Raw genomic sequence first — 8,404 nt, 5'->3', positions numbered from 1 at the left:
TGCTGATGTCCCAGTTTGAAGGCCATTAAGCAGTAAAAATCCTCTCTTACCTGGGAGAGGGTCAGCCTTTCTGTTCTACTCAGACCTTCAACTGATTTGGTGAGGCCCATTCACACTAGGGAGGGCCATCTGCTTTACTCAGTTTAACAATTTAAATGTTAACCTCATCTAAAAGCACTCCTAAGGAAACACCCAGAATATTGTGTGACTAAATATCTGGGCATTGCATGGCCCAATCAAGTTGACACATAAAATTAAGCCATCACAATATCGTAAGAAGTACAGGAGATCCAAGGGCAGGGACAGAAAGAGAGGTAGATGGGAGAACCAAACCCACTGGATTGGAAAGTTTCCAGTGATCCTCTAGTATTACGTTAATTTGCTCATTTAAAAGATGAAAACGCTAAGTCCAGATAGGCATCTAGGATGTGTTACAGGTAGGTAGTTAGGCGTGAGCCAGACAGAAGAGGGCTCTTCCCCCACGCACTAGAAGTGTCAGGTGCTGGTTTGGCAATTCTCGCATTGCCTCTCTGCGAGTGATGATTTAGCAGCGTCAGGGAGAGGCCATTTCCTGATAGTCCACACCTGTTAACATCAAAATGGTAAATGAATGCAGAGCCCAGGGAGAAGAAACTTCCTGGGCATGCGTATTAAGAGGAAAATGGGGAAGTATGATCTTCCAGGTACACGCCACCGGAAAAAGGAAAAAAGCCTCGGAGGGGCATGCCAATAACTCCTTTAACACATGGCGCATGCTCACTTCCCAAGGCTAAGGAAGGCTCTGTGCATGCGGGCAGCCCACCCTAACGGAAGAATCACGGGAAAGAGGTGAGTTTCCCTTGGGAAAGTCCCAAGATTACAGTTAAACGGGGCACTGACCTTCTCTCTTTAACCTTCATGTGCCTGCATGGGTCTTTTCCATGCACACCTTCATTTCGTTCCTGTTCTAAGGCATTTTAAAATAAACTTTCATTCCTGCTTTGGAACTTGACTCAGTCGCCTTTTCTGCTTTGTGCCCCTCATTCGAATTCTTCCTTCTTAGGAGGCAAGAATTGACGTTGCTGCAGACCTGGACGGATACTTCCGCCAGTGACTCGGGGTAACTCGGAGTAACTCGGGGTAACTCGGAGTAACTCCGGTCTCTTCCCCCGTAATAGGTGGAGTCACAAAAGGAGAGGCTGCAGGACCAGACCAGAGTCCCCTGTGCCCTACCATCTCCTCTCCCCCATTACCACGTCTATGTCTCTCCTTTCCCAAGGAAAAATTCAAACAATGCATTAATTTTTCAGAGTAAGGGTTTCTTTTTTGTTCTTATAAGAGGACATTGAAGGGACTTTACATTTGACAATGTAAAGCTTTTAGATTTGAGGTTTCATGATCTTATTAGAAAAGTTTGAACAACAATTTATACCTTCTCTGTTTCTTATACCTTTGAGAGTGAAGTAAGATCCCTGAGTTAGGAGGCAGACAGAGCAAGTTTGTGTTATCCTGAACAAATGATTGATGGCATAAACGCTCTGGGCTGGGAGACATTAGAAAGGCTTCTTGTCCACCTCTCTCCCACAAGGGGTAGTAATGCCAAATAAAATACCTACCAAGTAGCTGTCCCCTTTGAATATCTCCAAAAAGGAGAACTGACACCCACTTTCTGAGAACCTGTTGTACATCAGGCACTTCAACCAGCATTTCAATGTGTTATGAATTTAATTCCAATAACCACTCTGTGGTAATTATGATTATCTATATTTACGTGTGCGAAAATTGACCTTGAGAGAGATGAAATATTTTGGCCAAAGTTCAGGACACATTAGCTGTAGAATTGCTTTCTAGCCTAGGTGTGTGTTTGCCTCTAAAGTCTGTCTACCATGTAGCAGTTAGGAGCACAGATTTTGGTATCACCTGCAACTGAGTTTGGATCCTGAGTTTTCACCTTTTTAACATTATAGCTCTGGCCTTGCAGCCTGTTTCTTCATCTGAAAAAAAGAAGGAAAAATAATACCAAACTCAGAAAGACTTCATGAGGATCGAGTCTGTTTGAATTGCTTTTCATCACACCTTCTAAATGTAAGTGCTCAGCAAATGATAGGTGTTTTTAATAATACAACTCTCAGTAACTTCATTGGCGCTGTTATCGAGACTATCTGCAGTGATGCGGATAATTTCCTCTGCATCTACAGCCTTCATCCACTTCAGAAACTCATGGTAGAAGCAGCTCTTTTCTTTCCCTCCTCTCCTCACCCTGTAGCAACATAGACAAAATCCATTATTTACACTGCTTCAAACAGCCTGAGCTTTAGGAAAACAAACAGAATCATTAGAATAGTCAACTACCTAAGATTTCTGCCACTTCTGTCTTGCGTGGGATAGATGTTCCTTATCAGAGCGAGTGACAGGTACATTCATTCAGTGGGCGAGAAACAGCTTTTTATTCCGTGCATTTCATTAATTCGCTGCCAAGAAGAGAACCCCAGTCAAAGGTAAAAACAATTCTGCCTGTAGCTGTACCTAATTGTCCAGCAGCAGAAAGGAGTGTGATGGAGGTGCCTGTCAGTGTTTGAAAGCAGAGCAGATGTTTTCAATTGCTCCCTTCTTTGTAATTCTACCCTGGAAATAAGAATTTCAAACCTAGAAAATAATAGGAATATATGAACCTCACAAAGGGACATACATGTTAAAAATAAATAAATAAAGATGAACAGCATGGGTTAACAGAGTGAACACATTTAAAGCCATTGAATGAGACTGTTTGGGAATTATTTTTCCAATCAGATCAGTATCCAGTGAACACAATTGTATCTCTGAATACCTTGTAGTTGAAAAAAATGTCAGGATTTTTAATGTGCTTTTTATAATAGAAAAATAGCAGCATTTCTTTATGATGCCAGGATTCAGCATTGGTCAACACTTGTATGAGAAGCTTTATTATTCTAACAGATTTTGTTTACAAGCAGAAAATATTGGTAAATCTCATATAACATAAGGATGTATCAATAGTTCCATATGCTATGCTTTAATAGAGTTCTATAAGGGTTCTAAAGATGACTTAAGTCAGCGTCACTGAAAATAAAGAGTCAGAAATAACCTAAAAAATGAGTGATTCCATAGAACTAATATATTCATTTTACAGATGGGGAACTGAGACATGAAGAAGTTAACTTACCTAAGATCAGAGATTGAGTCAAGGACAGAACAGGACCATGTCATCAAATTTAGAGAAACTTGAACTATGTGAGTAAATAATCTTATTTGTTTCTTTCTAGTAGAGCTGAGTGCAATAATTTGAAGGGTGATTAAAACAATTTGAATTCCAGTTTTCAAGCTTATCTAGTAAAAGCTCAGTATACCAAAGAAAGAGGGTACTTATTCAAGAATATAATGCCAATTTTTACTTTCTGCAGTCTTGCTTTGACATGATAATGAGAAAACAATCAGTCCAAAATGAGTCTTAGATAGGAATCAGCACCTTTGAAAACAAATGTCTCCAACAGGAAAAAGCATGTTTATACCTGCTTCTTGAAAGGAGATATTCTATGGCCTCATTAAGAGGAAAGCACATTACACAGTAAGGAAGTGGGATTTGAAAATTGCTCTAGGTGATTTACAATATCTCTGACATCTTAGAAACCCATTCTTTTTATTTTATTTTATTATTATTATACTTTTAATTTTAGGGTACATGTGCACAATGTGCAGGTTAGTTACATATGTATACATGTGCCATGCTGGTGTGCTGCACCCATTAACACGTCATTTAGTATTAGGTATATCTCCTAAAGCTATCCCTCCCCCCTACCCCCACCCCACAACAGTCCCCAGAGTGTGATGTTGCCTTTCCTGTGTCCATGTGTTCTCATTGTTCAATTCCCACCTATGAGTGTGAATATGCGGTGTTCGGTTTTTTGTTCTTGCGATAGTTTACTGAGAATGATGATTTCCAATTTCATCCATGTCCCTACAAAGGACGTGAACTCATCATTTTTTATGGCTGCATAGTATTCCATGGTGTATATGTGCCACATTTTCTTAATCCAGTCTATCATTGTTGGATATTTGGGTTGGTTCCAAGTCTTTGCTATTGTGAATAGTGCCACAATAAACATACGTGTGCATGTGTCTTTATAGCAGCATGATTGATAGTCCTTTGGGTATATACCCAGTAATGGGATGGCTGGGTCAAATGGTATTTCTAGTTCTAGATCCCTGAGGAATCGCCACACTGACTTCCACAGGGTTGAACTAGTTTACAGTCCCACCAATAGTGTAAAAGTGTTCCTATTTTTCCACATCCTCTCCAGCACCTGTTGTTTCCTGACTTTTTAATGATTGCCATTCTAACTGGTGTGAGATGGTATCTCATTGTGGTTTTGATTTGCATTTCTCTGATGGCCAGTGATGGTGAGCATTTTTTCATGTGTTTTTTGGCTGCATAAATGTCTTCTTTTGAGAAGTGTCTGTTCATGTCCTTCGCCCACTTTTTGATGGGGTTGTTTGTTTTTTTCTTGTAAATTTGTTGTAGTTCATTGTAGATTCTGGTTATTAGCCCTTTGTCAGATGAGTAGGTTGTGAAAATTTTCTCCCATTTTGTAGGTTGCCTGTTCACTCTGATGGTAGTTTCTTTTGCTGTGCAGAAGCTCTTTAGTTTAATTAAATCCCATTTGTCAATTTTGGCTTTTGTTGCCATTGCTTTTGGTGTTCTAGACATGAAGTCCTTGCCCATGCTTATGTCCTGAATGGCATTGCCTAGGTTTTCTTCTAGGGTTTTTATGGTTTTAGGTCTAACGTTTAAGTCTTTAATCCATCTTGAATTAATTTTTGTATAAAGTGTAAGGAAGGGATCCAGTTTCAGCTTTCTACATATGGCTAGCCAGTTTTCCCAGCACCATTTATTAAATAGGGAATCCTTTCCCCATTGCTTGTTTTTCTCAGGTTTGTCAAAGATCAGATAGTTGTAGATATGCGGCATTATTTCTGAGGGCCCTGTTCTGTTCCATTGATCTATATCTCTGTTTTGGTACCAGTACCATGCTGTTTTGGTTACTGTAGCCTTGTAGTATAGTTTGAAGTCAGGTAGCGTGATGCCTCCAGCTTTGTTCTTTTGCCTTAGGATTGACTTGCTGATGTGGGCTCTTTGGCTCTTTTTTGTTTCCATATGAACTTTAAAGTAGTTTTTTCCAATTCTGTGAAGAAAGTCATTGGTAGCTTGATTGGGATGGCATTGAATCTATAAATTACCTTGGGCAGTAAACTGAAATCAGAGCAGAACTGAAGGAAATAGAGACACAAAAAACCCTTCAAAAAATTATTGAATCCAGGAGCTGGTTTTTTGAAAGGATCAACAAAATTGATAGACCACTAACAAGACTAATAAGAAAAGAGAGAAGAATCAAATAGACGCAATAAAAAATGATAAAGGGGATATCACCACCGATCCCACAGAAATACAAACTACCATCAGAGAATACTACAAATACCTCTATGCAAATAAACTAGAAAATCTAGAAGAAATGAGTAAATTCCTCGACACATACACTCTCCCAAGACTAAACCAGGAAGAAGTTGACTCTCTGAATAGACCAATAACAGGATCTGAAATTGTGGCAATAATCAATAGCTTACCAACCAAAAAGAGCCCAGAACCAGATGGATTCACAGCCGAATTCTACCAGAGGTACAAGGAGGAACTGGTACCATTCCTTCTGAAACTATTCCAATCAATAGAAAAAGAGGGAATCCTCCCTAACTCATTTTATGAGGCCAGCATCATCCTGATACCAAAGCTGGGTAGAGACACAACCAAAAAAGAGAATTTTAGACCAATATCCTGGATGAACATTGATGCAAAAATCCTCAATGAAATACTGGCAAACCGAATCCAGCAGCACATCAAAAAGCTTATCCACCATGATCAAGTGGGCTTCATCCCTGGGATGCAAGGCTGGTTCAATATATGCAAATCAATAAATGTCATCCAGCATATAAACAGAACCAAAGACAAAAACCACATGATTATCTCAATAGATGCAGAAAAGGCCTTTGACAAAATTCAACAACGCTTCATGCTAAAAACTCTCAAGAAATTAGGTATTGATGGGATGTATCTCAAAATAATAAGAGCTATCTATGACAAACCCACAGCCAATATCATACTGAATGGGCAAAAACTGGAAGCATTCCTTTTGAAAACTGGCACAAGACAGGGATGCCCTCTCTCACCACTCCTTTGCAACATAGTGTTGGAAGTTCTGGCCAGGGCAATTAGGCAGGAGAAGGAAATAAAGGGTATTCAATTAGGAAAAGAGGAAGTCAAATTGTCCCTGTTTGCAGATGACATGATTGTATACCTAGAAAACCCCATCGTCTCAGCCCAAAATCTCCTTAAGCTGATAAGCAACTTCAGCAAAGTCTCAGGATACAAAATCGATGTACAAAAATCACAAGCATTCTTATACACCAATAACAGACAAACAGAGAGCCAAATCATGAGTGAACTCCCATTCACAATTGCTTCAAAGAGAATAAAATACCTAGGAATCCAACTTACAAGGGATGTGAAGAACCTCTTCAAGGAGAACTACAAACCACTGCTCAATGAAATAAAAGAGGATACAAACAAATGGAAGAACATTCTATGCTCATGGGTAGGAAGAATCAATATCATGAAAATGGCCATACTGCCCAAAGAATCCCATTCTTTAGAGGGAACTTAGGTGCTACCTTGAGCCATCCTATCTGTGCAACATACCATCCCTGGGCAGCATTCACTGGGCACAAAAGCCCAGCTATATTTTGAAGCCTCCGCTGAAATAATACAGCTAGAATTTGACACATGAGTTTGAACATATCAGCTAATAGAATGTTCTTTCTTATTTTGCCCTTGCTCTCTCTGGAGCTGCATTTCTTAGTCTTTGTTGGGCCTTCAGCAACCTCTAAAAGTAAGCCCTGCTTCGCAACTGCCATTTAGATATTGGAGACCATGATCACGTGCACCCCATGCCTTCTCGTTTACAAACCACTACCCAGTTCTTTCCACTTGGAAATACTATACAGTGTTTGGTGCTGTGATGGTTAATTTTACACGTCAATTTGGCTAAGTATAGGGCCCATTTTTTTTTGGTCCGATGCCAGTCTAGATGTTGCTGTGTTGGTATTTTTTAGATGTGATTAGTATTTAAATCAGCAGACTTTCAGTGATGCAAATTATCCTCCATGATGTGTGTGTGTGTGTGTTTAAAGGGGATGTCTTCCAATCATTTGAAAGTCTTGAGGGCAAAGACTGAAGTTCTTTTTCGGTGGAGAACCTTGCCTGATACAGGTGCTGTGCCTCTATAATGATTTGCAGAATTAAATAGATACCAGCATCACAGATTGAGATAGTGAATTAATGTGATGCAGTAGGGTTTTCAGGAGCCTTTCACAATTGTGGATAAATCACAATATCTTTCAATACTCAGTATGTTGAGATTCTTACAGATATTTGGTGAGGATAAATATATGTGAAGAACATAATACAAGACCTTTTCACAGTCTTATTTCTAGCCTGTTGCCCACACTGTAGACAAGCCAGTGTTAGGAATGACATTAGCCTGAGAGATGAAGGGTGTTTCATCTCCCTAGTGACAGCAATGGCCAGATAAACAAGCCCCCACCATGGGTACAGGGATTTAACACTTATAAATGATTTTTGCAAATATTGTATCAAAGGATTCTGATTTCAATCCCATAAACTACATATTGACCCTATTTTATAAATACAAATGAAGGCCTGGGAATATAAAATGATTTGCTCAAGACTTCTAAACTCATATGTGGTAGAACTCCGAGTCTGATATTCTCCCCTCACATCTTTCCATGCCTTTCTCCAAATAAATAGGCAGAAAAGAGATGGGATTCCTCTGTGGCTGTGCTGCTCACTCAAGGGAGTCTGAACCATTTTGACCAGGAAAAGCCAAAAGGAAAGGCCTCTGCCAAGGTCAGACCACACATTGCCTGAAGTCATTGTTCTCCATTCCAGCCCCAAGAACTCTGCGAGATCGATGAAAGCATACATTGAGAAATAAAAGTCATGAGAAAATTTTACAAATTAGCTAGCTTTCATTTCCTGTTGGCTTTTCCAGCACATGCTTGGCACCAGATGAGAGTAATGTGGTAATGCAGTAAAATATCCCTGTGAGACACTATCTGCTTAGAGACAGGAGGCAGTGAGATGCTTTAGCCCTTGATGCCCTAAGGGCCTGTCTGTACATCGTGAGGTTTTCTCAGAAGCCAGTGTAATACACTTTTTGTCATATCAAGTAAGTTTGTGTTTTAGGGAATTTCAAGGCATCAACATTATCTATATTTCCACTGCTGGCTCTGATTTGGAAATGCCAATAAAGTTGGTGTGCTTTATATTTACTTGATCTCT

At 39.6% G+C, this 8,404-nt stretch overlaps 1 long non-coding RNA gene across 1 annotated transcript; it reads left to right on the top strand.

Annotated features, from left to right (window-relative positions):
* Window positions 1–1,026: 1,026 nt before the first annotated feature.
* On the top strand, window positions 1,027–8,404 carry LOC103891527 (uncharacterized). The gene is made up of 4 exons (XR_008509960.2): window positions 1,027–1,290; window positions 1,947–2,064; window positions 3,128–3,228; window positions 7,871–8,404. It is a non-coding gene; the product is annotated as an uncharacterized LOC103891527 (long non-coding RNA).

Source organism: Pongo abelii, chromosome 13 (assembly GCF_028885655.2).
Source record: "Pongo abelii isolate AG06213 chromosome 13, NHGRI_mPonAbe1-v2.0_pri, whole genome shotgun sequence".
NCBI lineage: Eukaryota > Metazoa > Chordata > Mammalia > Primates > Hominidae > Pongo > Pongo abelii.
Note: the sequence above shows the minus strand (reverse complement) of the source record. Positions and strands in the feature narration are given on the sequence as shown.